This window comes from Rattus norvegicus, chromosome 5 (assembly GCF_036323735.1).
Source record: "Rattus norvegicus strain BN/NHsdMcwi chromosome 5, GRCr8, whole genome shotgun sequence".
Taxonomy (NCBI): Eukaryota; Metazoa; Chordata; class Mammalia; order Rodentia; family Muridae; genus Rattus; species Rattus norvegicus.
In genome coordinates this window covers 90,172,094-90,189,335 of record NC_086023.1, presented here as the reverse complement: position 1 = coordinate 90,189,335, position 17,242 = coordinate 90,172,094, and positions in this window count along the sequence as shown.

The window sequence follows — 17,242 nt, the reverse complement described above, 5'->3', positions numbered from 1 at the left end:
ATGACAGTGTCCATTGCCTTACAGAAGCTTTGCAGTTTTATGAAGTCCCATTTGTCAATTCTTGATCTTAGAACATAAGCCACTGGTGTTTAGTTCAGGAAAATTTCCCCAGTGCCCATGTGTTTGAGGCTCTTCCCCACTTTTTCTTCTATTAGTTTGAGTGTATCTGGTTTTATGTGGAAGTCCTTGATCCAGATGGATTTAAGCTTTGTACAGGGTGATAACAATGGGTCCACTTGCATTCCTCTGCATGCTGACCTCCAATAGAACCAGCACCATTTGTTGAAAATGCTATTATTTTTTCCACTGGATGGTTTTAGCTCCTTTTTCAAAGATCAAGTGACCATAGGTGGTTGGGTTCATTTCTGGATCTTCAATTTTATGCTACTGATCTACCTACCTGTTCTGTACCAGTAACATAGTTTTTTTTCTATCACTATTGCTCTGTAATACAGTTTGAAGTCAGAAACGGTGATTCCCCCAGAAGTTCTGTTATTGTTGAGGATAGTTTTTGCTATCCTGGGTTTTTTGCTATTCTAAAGGAATTTGCAAATTTCTCTTTCTAACTCTATGAAGTATTGAGTTGGAATTTGATGGGGATTGCATTGAATCTGTAGATTGCTTTTGGCAAAATGTCCATTTTCACTATATTAATCCTGCCAATCCATGTACATGAAAGATCTTTCCATCTTCTGAGATACTCAATTTCTTTCTTCAGAGACTTGTAGTACTTGTCATAGAGATCTTTCACTTGCTTGGTTAGAGTCACACCGAGGAATTTTATATTATTTGTGACTATTGTGAAGGGCGTCATTTCCTTAATTTCTTTCTCAGCCTGTTTATCCTTTGAGTAGAGGAAGGCTACTGATTTATTTGAATTAATTTTATACCCAGCCACTTGGCTGAAGTTGTTTAGCAGGCTTAGTTCTCTGGTGGAACTTTTGGGGTCACTTAAGTATACTATCATATAATCTGCAAATAGTGATATTTTGACTTCTTCCTTTCCAATTTGTATCCCTTTGACCTCCTTTTGTTGTCTAATTGCTGTGGCTATGACTTTGAGTACTCTACTGAGTAAGTAGGGAGAGAGAGTACAGCCTGATTTTAGTGGGATTGCTTCAAGTTTCTCTCCATTTAGTTTGATGTTGACTACTGGTTTCTTGTATATTGCCTTTACTATGTTTATGTATGGGCCCTGAATTCCTGATCTTTCCAAGTCTTTTATCATCAAGAGGTGTTGAATTTTGGAATGGTTCCTCAGCATCTAATAAGATGATCATGTGTTTTTTTTTCTTTGAGTTTCATTACATAGAGGATTATATTGATGGACTTCAATATATTGAACCATCCGTGCATTCCTGAGATGAAGCCTACTTGATCATGGTGGATGACTGATGTGTTCTTGGATTTGATTTGCGAGAATTTTAGTTTTTATTTTTATGTCGATATTCATAAGGGAAATTGGTCTAAAGTTCTCTTTTTTGTTGGGTCTTTGTGTGGTTTAGGTATAAGCCTTATTGTGGCTTCATAGGAGGTATTGGGTAGTGCTCTTTCTGTTTCTATTTTGTGGATTGTTTGGACAGTATTGGTATTTGGTCTTTTATGAAAGTCTGACCAAATTCTTCACTAAACCCATCTGGTCTTGGCCTTTTTTGGGTTGGGAAACTTTTAATAACTGCTTCTATTTCTATAAGAGTTATGGAATTGTTTAGGTGGTTTATCTGATCCTGATTTAATTTGGTACCTAGTATCTATCTAGAAAACTCCGTTTCCTCCAGATTTTCAGTTTGGTTGAATATTGTCTTTTGAAGTAGCAATTTTCAAATTCATTTGTAATAACAAAAAACCCAGAATAGCCAAAACTATCCTCAACAATGAAAGAATTTCTAGGGTAATCACCATCCATAAACTCCAGCTTTATACAGAACAATAGTGATAAATACTGTATTGTATTGGTACAGAAACAGGCTTGTAGATCAACGGAATAGAAATTGAAGACACAGAAATGAACCCACACACCTATGATCATTTGATATTTGACAAAGGAGATAAACCATTCAGTGTAAAACAGACAGCATTTAAAACAAATGGTGCTGGTTCAACTGGAGGTCAGCATGTAGAAGAGTGCAAATTGATCCATTCTTATCATCTTGTACAAAGCTCAAGTCCACCTGGATCAAAGACTTCACATAAAACCGGATACTCTTAAAGTAAAAGGATGGGGAAGAGATTCTAACAAATGGGCACAGGGGAAATTTTCCCAAATAGAACACCAATCTTACATCTGATAGAAGGCCAATATACAAGATGTAAAAAAATTCAAGAAGGTAGATTCCAGATAATAAAATAATCCTATTAAAAATGGGGTGCAGAGCTAAACAAAAAATTCTCCATTGAGGAATATAGAATGTCTATGCAGCACCTAAAGAAATGTTCAACATCCTTAGTCATCAGGGAAATGCAAATCACAACAACTCTGGTATTCCACCTCACACCAGTCAGAATGATCAAAAACTCTCGTGATAGCAGATGCTGGTGAGTATATGGAAAAAGAGGAATATTCTTCCATTGTTGGTGGGATTGCAAGCTGGCACAAGCACTCTGGAAATCAGTCTGGAGGTTCCTCAGAATATTGAACATTGCACTACCTGAGGACCCAGCTCTACCTCTACTAGGCATATACCCAAAAGATGCTCCAATATATAACCAGGGCACATGCTCTACTATGTCATAGCAGCCTTATTTATAATAGCTGGAAATACCCAAGATGCTCTTCAACCGAAAAAAAATAGATATAGAAAATATGGTATATTTACACAATGCACTCAGCTATTAAAAACAATGAGTTCATGAAATTTTTAGGCCAATGGATAGAACTTGAAAATATCATATGAGCAAGGTAACCCAACCACAAATGAACACAAATGATATGTACTCACTGATAAGTGGATATTAGCCCAAAAGGTTGGATTACCCAAGATACCACTGACTACATGAAACTCAAGAAGAATGAAGACCTAAGTGTGGATGCTTCAGACCTTCTTAGAAGTAGGAACAAAAATATTCACAGAATAATATATGAGAAAAAGTATGGAGCAAAAACTGTAAGACCACATAGAAACTGCGCCACATGGGGATGCATTCCATCTATAGCCACCAAGCCCAGACAGTATTGTGGATGCCATGAAGTGCATGCTGTCAGGAACCTGATATTGCTGTCTGCTGAGAGGTTCTCCCAGAGTCTTACAAATACAGAAGTGGATGCTTGTAGCCAACCATTGAACTGAGAACAAGGTCCCCAATGGAGGAGTTAGAGAAAGGACTGAAGTAGCTGAATGGATTAGTAAACACATAAGAAAAACTATTCAAACAACCAGGCCCCCAGAGTTCCTAGGGAATAAACCATCATCTCAAGAGAACACATGGATGGACCTCTGGCTCCAACCACAAATGTAGCAGATGATGGCCTTGTTGGGCATCAGTGGGAGGAGAGGCCCTTGGTCCTGTTAAGGATAGATGCTCCATTGTAGGCGATGTGGGGAGGTGGAAGGTATTGGGTTTGTGAGGCAGCATCCTCATAGTAGCAGTGGAAGGTATGTGTGATACCTGATATCTGGAGGGGAAACTGGGATATGGGATATTATTTATAATGTAAATAAAAATTCTATTAAAAATATCCAATAAAAATTCTATAAAAAAGTAAAGACTGCTTTAGATATTTTCTTAAGGTAATGAAAAATGAACTAATTAACTAGAACTTTGCAAAAGTCTCATAATCCCTTCACAGCGTTTTTCCAATTACAAACTGTTTTAACATTATCAAATAGTAATTGAACCTCCTTTTAACATCTAAATGGGTACTTTTCTTTCTGCTCTCTTTAAATACTTAACTCCTGTTTAATCCTCACAAGCACTTTGGGAAGAAAGTTATTATTTTCACTTCATATGATCATTAAAATTTTCCTAGAGGCTCTGATAGTAGGGCATAGAACAATAATTTGAAATGAGAAAATTAGATTCCCCATCATTTTCTCCTCCCTGATTTTGAAGGATCACTATTGCATCCTAAAACATTAGTCTGAAAGTTTGCTGTTTGTTTTAAATATTTACCTCCTTTTAAATTACCTAAGCCTTATGCTTATAACTTGCCAAGGTTTATCCTTGGCTTGGAGAAGTGGTCCTGAGGACAGTATGTTTAGGAGAGGCAAAAAAACACCTTGAAGTTGAATTGTGAGTATAAGCTGATAAGCTGTGTTCTGCTCCAGACAGCTTTGTGAAGATGACCAGATAGCTCAGTTCTCTCAGACCAAAGCATAGTCTTTTATTTGCATTTCAATGCATATCAAATCAATGGTCCATCTCAGGTTCCCTTTTGATTTGATTATCCTACCAATCTTATTATCCCACCAAATATATAAATATATATATATATGTATATATATATATATATATATATATATATATATATATATATATCTTTAGTACGTTGACTTCTAGGAAAAGATAGCAACCACATTTTTCTTAACATTGGATATGAATTCAGATATCTGTTTGCCTTTGTAAGCACAGGTAATAAAATAGCTGGGTTGGATTTGACTCTGAGATCACAACTCCCACCACACATGAGCCTAAATTTGCTCTGTGCCAGGATGATTTTGAACTTGGAATCTGCCTGCTTTTGTATCTTTTTGACAAGTTGGCTCACGATACAACTGCCTCTATTCTTTTTAGGTTCATGAAGCACCTCATATAACTCACATTTCATCCCTATATTTTGCATAGTTGAGAAATTATATATTTTTGAATTCATGTTTTCAGAGTTCTTTCCCACAGCCTAAAGGCTGTCCCAAAGATCACAGCATTCTACAATTTTGCTGAAGAACACAGATACACCTTTGCTTCCCTGAGTTGTGATGCTTCTTATTATCATGGAGTCATTAACCTTGGTAGGAAAAACATTCTGTGATAAACTTGGCAGGGAGAACATTTCCTGAAGTAATAAGATAAAGTAAATTACAGGCATTATTGTACAAACCAGTCTTTTACCTAGCAAATGTCAACACTTCTGGAGGTCAATACCCTGATGGTTCTACTCCAGTAGTGGAAGAACATGTCACACTGTCCCTTCCATGACCATTCAGGACTACACAATAACTGACTTCTACCCATATGTATATTGAAGTCATTGCAGCAGCCTGCATACTCTGTCTCAACTCTTTTGTGGTACACTGTTTATCTTTTTGCTTGTTTGTTTGTTTGTTAGTATTTTGGTTTTTCAAGATAGCATTTCTCTTTTTCTCTTTATAGCCTTCGCTGTCCTAGAACTCACTCTGTATACCTGTCTGACCTAAGACTTAGCTCTCCTTCCCAACTGCTGGGATTAAAGGCATACACCACCATGACTAGCCTGTTTTAAACTTCTAAATTCAATTAAAATGTACCACTGCAAAGTTATATAAAAATACATGATCACAAAACCAGTGAAATTTCACAAAGCAAATTTCCCTATAAGTAAGCATAGTGAGCTTTTCTATCCCCTAAGAGACTCCTGGAAGAATTCTTTCCAAACTCCCCCAAAGGTTTCCTCTGTTGTAATTCACTGTGCAAGAGATTGGTTTTGCCTGTTAGTGACATTCATGTGAAAAGGAACTGGGGATTATGGACTTTTTATTTTATGACATCTTTTATTTACCAATGTGTAAGTCATTCACACTATTACAAAGAAAGGTAGTTTATTTTCTGAACTATTTAGTGTTTTATTATAGGAATGTGAATAAATTAAAAGTTTTATTGGAGGTTAATTAACATATTAGGAAATGCATATGTAATTTGTACATATGTGTATGTGATGTATTTATATGCTCCTTTGGTTATTACCTATGTTTTTCTTTTGCTTTGTGTGTGTGTGTGTGTGTGTGTGTGTGTGTGTTTGTGTGTGTGTTTGTGTATACCAGAGGTTGGTGTTGAATGTGTTTAATTTCTATGTACTTGGAAAAGGGTACTTATTAATTTGTTTTATTAATTTTTACAAGAATATAATTTACTTGGGTCATATTCTTCCTAAATCTGTCCTATTCTCTCCATACCCACTGATTCCTGTCTTCCTGACCAGTTTCACTGTTTCTTTTAGAAAAAAGCTTGATTTTCTTTTGCTATTTAATTTTATTCTTTTCTTGAGCCACTGATTTTAATTAGAATTGATTATGTGAGTAGGGGGAGGAATTATTTCAAAAACATTGGGACATAACCAGTTGGTATACCATTGACAAAAATGTTTTTTCCTTCCTTACCAGCCAGTAACTACATTTGCATTCTCAGGATGGGATGAGGCCCTGTGATTTATTCTCCCATTCATGACCATATACTCAGAGGACAAATCTTATGCAAATCTTACAGTATAAATCAGAGAATCAGAGTTACATGTTATATGCTGAATGTATATATATATATTGCAGCACTCAACTTCTTTCTGTGGCTCTTGAATTCTTTTCCTTTCCTCTTCCACAGTGTCTTCAGAGTCTTGAAGAGTGATATAGATGTATCATTCAAAAAATCAGTTAACTCTTTTCACTTTACCCAATTATGGATCTTTTAAGTGACCTTTACTCACAGAGAGAGAGAGAGAGAGAGAGAGAGAGAGAGAGAGAGAGAGAGAGAGAGAGAGAGAGTAAAAGACTTTCCAATGAAAGCTTGTAGCTGCTTTGCTCCTAGCATTAATGAAAACATTTGGAATGCAATCTAGCAAGAACATCACATACAATTAGCAAAATGATAGCAGTGACTGCAACACTGTGGTCTTTGACATCCCCAGACTTTTGAGCAGAGTTTCAGTACTAAGCATGAATAGCCTCCTATAAAGCCATCCACAAATCAATCAAAAAGCAATTGTTAAACCCATAAAAACCAGGCCATTATTATGCCAGTAGGCACATCTTTCCTGACTGTTCAGTCCTGTTACATGCAAGATTCAATTCTGCGTAAATCTATTAATGCTAGTTAGCAGGGAGGAAGTTTGGTTGTCAGTTCTAGCTAAATTTCTGTATGTCCTGAAACCAAAGTGTATTGTGTTTTACCATTTAGCTATAATGGGTAGAAGCTAAGAGAAACAGTAAAGTCTATGTTGTTTTGCTAGGTCCTTGAGACCTCCCTGACTAATAAATTTTAGTGAGATAATACAATGCCTGACACTGAGATTTTCATTTAAGAACCATGCCTTCTGGAGGAATTACTGTCCACCTACACAAGACACTGCTATTCAAACCCTTTTAAAACAGTTACATATAGTTAATATTTGAAAAGTAATGATATTTCATAAAGCTTCTCCATGCAATCTTAGTTTTTGTTTTCCCATCCCCTACTCTGCCTTATTCTCCTGCTGCAATCTCTGATTAAGTTGTTAATATCCAGTATCTATGTCCTAATTTTTCCTTTAACAAGTCCAAAGGTTCAGGTCTTATATCATGGTCCTTGATTCTTTGCAGTTGATTTTTATATAGTGAGAGATGAGGATCTAGTTTCATTTTCTACCTCCAAATGCCCAGTTTTCTACACCATTTTTTGTTTCTTTCTTTTTGTCTCTTCTCCCAAATGAAATTTTGGCATTTTCATCAAAAACTAGTTTGCCAAGTAGCCATGGTTACATGACCTTCTGTTACTATCCTCTGTCCCATTGCATTGAGCTAAGTGTCTGTATTTGTTCCAGCACCAAAATGTTTTCACTACTATGTTACTAGAGTGTAACCTGAAATTACATAAGCTTTTTGCTTAAGATAGCCTTAAGATTAAGAGTCTTTTGTATCCATATGAATTTGAGGTTTTTAAATTAAAAAATGCCACTGGAATTTTGATTGGGATTGAATTAAATATGTATATCATTACAGTAGGATATTTATTTTCATGGTAGTGATCCAATGAGCAAAGGAGATTATATCCTAGCATTTTCTTCATTTTTTTTCTCCAAATTTGGAGGGATGTCTTTCATGTTCTTGGTACAATTTATATCAAGTTATTTGTTCATTTGTTTGTTTATTTGTTTTGTGTGCTTTGATATTATGAATGGAATTTTTTTTTGATTTCTCTCTAAGTCTGTTGGTCATTGACATTTAGGAAGACTGCTATTCATATGTTAATCTTGCATTTTACTATATGGCTGCAAGTGGTTATTAGTTCTACAAGTTTTCTGGTAGAAACTTTAATGGCTCTAATGTTTACAATTATATCATCTGCAAATAGAGATAATTTGACTTCTTCTACAGTTTATAGCAGTTTCATTTGCATCTTTTCTCTTACTGTTCTTGCTAAGTCTTCGAACTAAGAAAAGAGAAAGTAGACATTTTTCTCTTGTTTATGGATTTATGAAATTCTTAAATTAATTCACTATTTAATGTTTGTTTTAGTGCTGCCATATATAGTCTTTTTTACATTGAGAAATATTCTCTATACTCTGAGTTCTTCAAGATGTTGAATCAAATATTTTTATTCCATAATAATGACACTGTATTTTCTCTCCTCAAGGCCATTTTTGAAATTTACATTTGTTATTCTATATATACTGAACAATATTGTATCTCTGGAATAATGCCAAATTTATTATATTGAACAATTTCTGTTAACATGTTCTTCAATTTAGTGTAAAATTACTTGAGAGAAAATTTTTGTGCTTGAATTTATCATAGAAATTGGTCCATAATATTCTCTTTTTGTTCAGTATTTTTCTTTTTGTGGAGTCACTGTAATTCTAACTTTATAAAAAGAATTAATTATTCTCTTTCTTTGACGATCCTGGAAAATTTACTAGTAAAGACAGTTGAACCTGATCCTCATAGTTGGGAGAATTTTAGCTACTGCTTCAGTTGTATTGTTTATCTCATTTTGGTTTAATTTTTATAAAACGTGTAAATTTAGAAATTCATAATTTCTTTTAGATTTTCCAACTTATTGGAGTATATGTTTTAAGACAATGAGTATTGGTGTTTTATTTTTCATGAGTTTCTGTCAGAATGGTTCTACTTTCATCCTGAATTTTATTAATTTTTTCTCTCTCTTTTAGTTTTCTAAGGGTTTGCCAATAATATTTGTATTTCCAGAAACTCTTTGTTTCATTTGTTGTTTGGAGTATTCTCATTTCCATTTTATTTTTTTCTCTCCTTACATTAGTATTTACTTTTCTGCCTACAGAACTGAGTTTGGTTTGCTCTTAAACCTGAAGTTTATCACATCATTGTTTATTTGCAGTATCTCTGATTTCGAGAGGTATACATTTTCCTACTCAGACTACATTCATTGTATCACACACACTTAGTATATTGTATTTTCAGTTCATTCAAATCTGAGAATTTATAATTATTCTTATTGAATTTTTCAAGGATTCTTTTATCATACAACAGTATTATATTTGGTCTTCATGAGTTTCTATGTGTATTAGGTTTTCTCTTGCTATTGATTTGATGTCTGTTTCATTTTGATTAGGCAGAAGGCAAAGAATCATTTACATTTCCTATATTTTCTGAGGCTTGGTGTTTTAGTCAATGTTCTATTGCTAGAAAGAGACATATGGCAATGACAACTCTTTTAATAGAAAACATTTAATTGGGGTGTGCTTAAATTCTGATGTTTAACCTTATCACCATGGGGGCAAAACCATGATGCACACAGGCAGACATGGTGCTAGAGAGGGAGCAAATAATTCTACAACTCAATTTGGCCTGCCTTGAGCATTGAAAATAAATCCTAAAGTCCAACCTAGTAACACACTTCCCCCAACAAGGCCACACATCCTAATCTCTATCAAGTAGTGCTATTCTCTAACAACCAAACCTTTCAATCTACGGGGCTATGGGAGATAGGGCATTCTTATTCAGACCACCACATTCCACTCCCTCATCCCCATCTGCTTGTAGCCATATTAGAATGCAAAAAAAAAAAACTGTAGTCACTCAAACTTCAAAAGTTCTCATACTTTATAACTATCTCAACATCAGTTAAAAGACCAAAGTCTCTTCTGAGATTCATGGCAATCTCTTAATTGTAACAACCTATAAAATCAAAACTGAAAGGCAGATTACATATTTCCTTCATACAGTGGCACAGAAAATTCACTAGCATTTCAAAGTAGAGGAAAGAAAACATAATGAGGAAATACTGGACCCAAGCAAGACCAAATACAAGATGGGTATATATGAAACTATGTATCTCCACGGCTACTGTCAAAGCATTCATCAGATTTCTAACTTTAAAATTTTTTTTTTACTGCAACACACTTATCCCCATCAGTCAGGTTCCACTCCCTGTTAGTAGCTCTCCTTGGCAAGTTTCCTCCAACTCAATCATCTCTAACATCTTTGGGTCTCCAAGGCAATCCAGGGTTTACCTTTATGATTTTACATGGAGGGAAAAGTCCTTGCACACACTGAGTCTCAACAGCTTTCCTTAGATGTGGAAACTTTTTACAACTGGTTTCTTGTATCTTTGAATCTAAAGCAAGAATCACACAGCTGAATCTGCCAAGTTATGCTACTTACTTAAGCTAGAACATAGCCCCCTCATTCAAATACATTTTCAACAAATTTATGTCTTTGATGTTTTTGCCTTGTTTTGTTTCACATTTGTTTGTTTGTTTGCCTAAACTTGGTTGCCCAGAAACTGTACAAAAGACTGTCCTTGAATTCAGAGATCTGCCTGCCTCTGCCTCCAAAGTACTAGGATTAAAGTCATATGTCATGAAGCCTTACACTTAGATTTTCTTTACTGCCTTTTCACAAGTTGGAAGCTTAGCTGCACGGAGTCTTGCATTGAGGTCACCATTCTCCTTTTCCCCCTTACAATCAGATGTTCGTTCATATTTGTATCTCCCTGAGAAAAGAACTTAGTTCCATTACACGTCATGTCTTTTTCTTCATAAAATATTCACTTTGTATTTTATGTTGCTCAGCTTTCTCCTATTTATTATAGATATGCATAATACTACCAACTAATAACTCCAGGACACAGGCAATACTAGGCTCTGTTGAAATCTCCTCTGGCCACACCATTAGGACAGAACGAACTCTTTAGTTTTGTCTCAAGCAGACTTTTCAGGCAAAAGAATTCATGTTCTTTCCAAAAATATCACAAGAATGGTCTTTAGGTCACATATTAATATTTTTCTATCTGAAACTTCTTAAGCTTTGTCCAAACAGTTCAAATCATCCTAAGTACTGTGATCTCCCATGCGCCCACCAGGATAGCCTTTTAAGCTTTACTTGAAGTCTCTAGTTGATTTTCTAATCCAAAGTTACAAAGTGTTTCATATTCTTCCAAACAAAGGCAAGGTCAGGTGTTCTATATTCTTCCAAAGAAAAGCATCACGGGAATACCACAATCCCTAGTATTAACTTTATTCTTAGCTAGTACTCTATTGCTGTGAAGAGACAACATGACCTATAAGAAAAGACTTTTAGTTGGGGACATGCTTAGGGTCGAATGGCAGAAAGTATGAAGGAATATAAGTAGACCTGGTGCTGGAGAGTTATCTAGATGGACAGTAACAGGAAGAAAAATGACACTGGGCCTGGCTTAAGCATTTGAAATCCCAAAGTGATCCCCAGTGATCCCCACTGACACACTTCATTCAACAAGGCCACACCTGTGATGTAGTGCCACTCCCTGATGACCAAGCCTTCAAATATGTGATGCTATGGGAAGCTGTTCTTATTTAAATGGATGCACATGCTTTCTGTCCTGATATCTGACCTTTTTAAGACAAAGTTTCATGGACTACCGAAAAAAAAAAGTCTCCAATATTTAGATGGAATATTCTTTACGTGTATGTTAACTCTATTTGATCTATGATTGCTTTTTATTCACATATTTCTCTGTACTTTGTCCGGAAGAACTATCAACTGGAGAGAATGATGTATTAAAATCATGCACTGCTATTGTACTAAGGTATATACATCCTAATATTTCCCCTGTAAATCTTCTTGAGCTGGGCCCGTACAACTCAAAACATCCTAAGCACCACTGTCTTCCATGTACCTACTAAAACAACCCTTTAACCCCTGCTTAAAGTGTCCAGATGATTTTCTAGTCCAAATTTCCAAAGCATTCCATACTCTTCCAAATGAAAGCTGGGTCAGGTGTTCCATATTCTTCCAAAATCAACTTCACAGCAGGATCCCAGGCCCTGATACCGACTTCTGTCTTAATTAGTGCTGTATTGCTATGAAAAGACATCCTAACCTGTGATTTTACATTTAATGGTATTTATTTGATGACATTAGGGGCATCTGTTTGGGGGCAAGTTGTTTGTGTTTAGAATCATAATAGCCTCTTGACCAATTATTACCTTAAACAGTACATCTGGTGGTTTATTTTGTTCAAAGTGAGAACAGTGACACATGTGTGTTTTGTAGGTCCATTTGTTTCAAATACCATTTTTTTAAATCCATCTTTTTACCCTATGGAAGCATCTATAATTGTGGACTAATATATTTTTTTGAGTGGGGAATTGAGAACAGTAATATTTCAACTTTGCATAGAAGGGTATACTATTTTTATAATTTTTATAATTGTTAGAGTTCTATTTTCCCTTGTTTTATTATTATTTTAGCTTTATTATGCTTTCCAATGTCACTGTATATGGCTTTGTTTATCCTTCATTTCACATTACTTCAGCTATCCTTTTCAGAACTGGTTTATAAATTATAAGTTTCTTTACATTATTTATCATGGTATTTCCTGCAACTATGATAGATATCATTATAGGTAGCATATTACGGGTTGACAATTACCTCTCAGAACATGAAATATGTTGTTAAAATTTTAGTTAAATAGTTTACCGTTATTGTAATCAGCCTGATTTCACATGTGACTTAGTGTTTTCCTCTTACTACTTTTAATCTACTTCACTTGTTTTATATATTTAATGTTTTAATTATAATATGATGAGTGGAAGTCCTTTTTTTTGGTCTTGTGTGTCCGGTAAATGCTTCCTGTATTTCGAATGGCATTTCTTTCCTAACTAGGGGGGGTTTCTCATACGATTCTTTTGAAAATACTTTCATTGAATTTAGGAGGAGATCCTTCTTCTGTGTTGATTATCACCTTTTATACATCAGTTTCCAATGACAACTTCTCATTTTTTATTCCTTTATTCTTATTTGGTTTTCTAAGTTTATGCATCTTGTCATTAAGTCCGGACTTGTTGCCATCTCTTTATCTATTATTCTAATGACATTTTTTTTCAGAGAATTTATTGGACTTATGTTTTTAATTCTAGCTCTTCAGATGGGTCTTTCAGTATTTGTCTTTGTTGAAGTGCTCTTCCACATTGTTTATTCCCTTTTTCATTTCATTCATCCGTTTGTGTTCTTGAAAGAAGTTTATTTTCTCTTTGATGTCTTTGAACATATTTAAAATATTTTTTAGTTCTATGTTTGGGGTTTTAATCTATCATTAGAATTAGTACTTTTTGGAGTTGTGCTGTCTTGATTTTTTATGATTTCTTAATTAGTACATTCAAATTTGTAATTGGGTGTTATTTCATTGCCCATTTTTATTTTGTGTCAGCTACATTTTTTGATTAAGCTTTTGAAATATTAAAATAGAACTTTGAAATGGTAGAATTAAAGTGCAAAATTCAGGAACTATTTCCGCTAACCAAGGAATTAGAGTACCTGCTACTAAATTTATATTATTTCATGAGTAGATTATTAACTATAAAAACAGTCATGGCCTCTGAACATTATCACTACCTAATTATCATACAAGACCAGTAATTCAAGAACCCCTTTGACCTTGATAACTGCTGAAGGATAACATCCAGGGATAGTATGCATAATAGTGAGATTGTAGTTAGACAGGTTAAGATCAAGAGGTAACTATTGGAATAACAACAGCATTGACTCCTAAAAGAAAAAAATTAGACCTATAAAGTACTGAGATGAAAAATTGGGGATCGTGTTCACATTTTCAGAATTTAGAAATCATAGGAGCAAGCTGCAGGGTGGCCTGGGATGGGACTCTTCCAGTCTTCATCTTCACTCAGAGCTGGGGCTGTTCAACAGGACTTGGAGAGAAAACCTGCCCACAGAGAGCTGGTTTGGCAGGAGCCCTCTTATTCTTAAGATCACAGAGGCTCACAGGCCCACAGGAGGGACAAGATTGAGTAAGAGACAGCAAGACCAACTAACACCTGAGATACCTGGATGGTAATACGCAAGCATAAGAACCTAAGCAACAGAAACAAAGACTACATGGCATCAGCAGAACCCAGTTCTCCCTCCACAGCAAATGTTGGACATCCCAACACAACAGAAAAGCAAGATTTGGATCTAAAACCACATCTCGTGATGATGATAGAGCACTTTAAGAAGTTCATAAATTACTCGCTTAAAGAAATAGAAGACAACACAAGTAAACAAGTAGAAGCCCTTAAAAAGAAACACAAACAAACAAACAAACAAACAAACAAGTGAAGGAATTGAATGAAACCATCCAGGATCTAAAAATGAAAACATAAATAATAAAGAAATCATGAAGAGAGAGAACCCAGGAGATAGAAAACCTAGGAAGGAGATCAGGACTCTTAGACGCAAGCATCACCAACAGAATACAAGAGATTGAAGAGAGAATCTCAGGGGTAGAAGATATCATAGAAAAAATGGACACAATAGTCAACAAAAATGTAAAACACAAAAAGCTCCTAACTGAAAACATCCAGGAAATTCACAACACAATGAGAAGAACAAACCTAAGAATAGTAGGTAAAGAAGAGGTTGAAGTTTGCCCACTTAAAGGGCCAGAAGGTATGTTGAACAAAGTTATAGAAGAAAATTTACCTAACCTAAAGAAAGAGATGTCCATGAACATAAAAGAAACCTATAGAACTCCGAACAGATTGGACCAGAAAAGAAATTCCTCCCTTTACAAACACCAAATGCACAAAAAATGAAAGAATATTAAAAGCAGTAAGGGAAAAAAGTCAAATAACTATAAAGACAGACCTAACAGAATTACACCAGACTTCTCAACAGAGACTATGAAAGCTACAAGATCCTGGGTAGATGTCATACAGACCCTAAGAGAATAGAAATGCCAGCACAGGGAATTGTATCCAGTTTCAGTCACCATAGATGGAGAAACCAAGATACTCCATGACAAAACCAAATTTACACAATATCTTTCGACAAATCTATCCCTACAAAGGATAATAAAAGAAAAACTCTAACACAAAGAGGAAAACTACACCCTAGAAATAGCAAGAAATTAATTCATGCAACAACCCCAAAAGAAGATAACCACATAAACATAATTCTACCTCTAACAAGTAAAACAAGAAACAATCATTTTTCCTTAATATCTCTTAACATCAAGAGTCTCAATTCTCCAATAAAAAGATATAAACTAACCCAATGGATACATTTGCTTCATACAAGAAATGAACTTGAGTGACAAAGATATACACTACCTAAGATTAAAAGGAGGGGGGAAGTTACAAGCAAATGGTCCCAAGAAACAAGCTGGAGTAGTCATTCTACTATCAAGTAAAATCAACTTTCAAGCAAAACTTATCAAAAAAGATAAGGCAGGATATTTGATATTCATCAAAGGATAAAAGTACTAGGATGAACTCTCACTTCTGAACATCTATGCTCTAAATGCAAGAGTAGCCACAATCATAAGGGAAACTTTACTAAAGCTCAAACCATACATTGCACCACACACAATAATATTAGGAGATTTCAACACACCACTCTCATCAATAGACAGGTCATGGAACAGAAACTAAACAGAGACACAGTGAAACTAAAAGAAGTTATGAACCAAGTGGTTCTAAAACAAAAGGATTTATCTTCTTCTTAGCACCTCATGCTACCCTCTCCATAATTGACCATATTATTGGTCACAAAAAGGCCTTATCAGAAAAGATTGAAATAATCAATTGCATCCAATCAAATCACCATGGACTAAGGATGGTCTTCAATAATGACAAAAACTACAGAAAGTCCCCCCATACATAGAAGCTGAATAACCTGCTACTCAGTGACCACTTGGTCAAGGGAGAAATAAATTAAGAAATTAAAGACTTTTTAGAATTTAAAGAAAAATGAAGGCAGAATATAACCAAACTTATGAGATACAATGAAAGCAGTGCTAAGAGGAAAACTCAGCTCAGAGTGCTTCTCAAAAGGAACTGGAGAGAGAATATACTAGCAGCATGACAGTACATCTGAAAGCTCTACAACAAAAATAAGCAAATTCACATAAGAGAAGTAGACAGCAGAAAATAATCAAACTTAGAGCTGAAATCAACGAATTAGAAACAAAAAGAACTTGAGTATTTCTTATATACATTTCGAGTGTTATTCCCTTTCCCAGTTTCTGGGCAAACATCCCCCTCCCCCCTCCCCTTTCTTATCGGTGTTCCCCTCCCCACCCTCCCCCCATTGTCCCCCTCCCCCCAACAGTCTAGTTCACTGGGGGTTCAGTCTTAGCAGGACTCAGGGCTTCCCCTTCCACTGGTGCTCTTACTAGGATATTCATTGCTACCTATGAGGTCAGAGTCCAGGGTCAGTCCATGTATAGTCTTTAGGTAGTGGCTTAGTCCCTGGAAGCTCTGGTTGCTTGGCATTGTTGTACATATGGGGTCTCGAGCCCCTTCAAGCTCTTCCAGTTCTTTCTCTGATTCCTTCAACGGGGGTCCTATTCTCAGTTCAGTGGTTTGCTGCTGGTATTCGCCTCTGTATTTGCTGTATTCTGGCTGTGTCTCTCAGGAGCGATCTACATCCGGCTCCTGTCGGTCTGCACTTCTTTGCTTCATCCATCTTGTCTAATTGGATGGCTGTATATGCATGGGCCACATGTGGGGCATTTGGGCTAATAGCCACTTATCAGTGAGTGCATACCATGTATGTCTTTCTGTGTTTGGGTTAGCTCACTCAGGATGTAAAGGTCTTATCTACGTGGGTTTGATTACAAAAACTAATAAAGTATTCTCTAAATTAAAAAAAAAAGAAACAAAAAGAACCATACAAAGAATCAACAACACCAGTAGATAGTTCTTTGAGAAAGTTATTAAGAAAGATAAACCCTTAGCCAGCCTAACCAGAGGGCAGAGAGTATGTATCCAAATTAACAAAATTAGAAATGAAAAGGGAAACATAATGACAGATACTGAGGACATTCAAAAAATTATCAGATCCTACTACAAAAACATATACTCAAAAAAAAACTGGAAAATCTAGATGAAATGGACAATTTT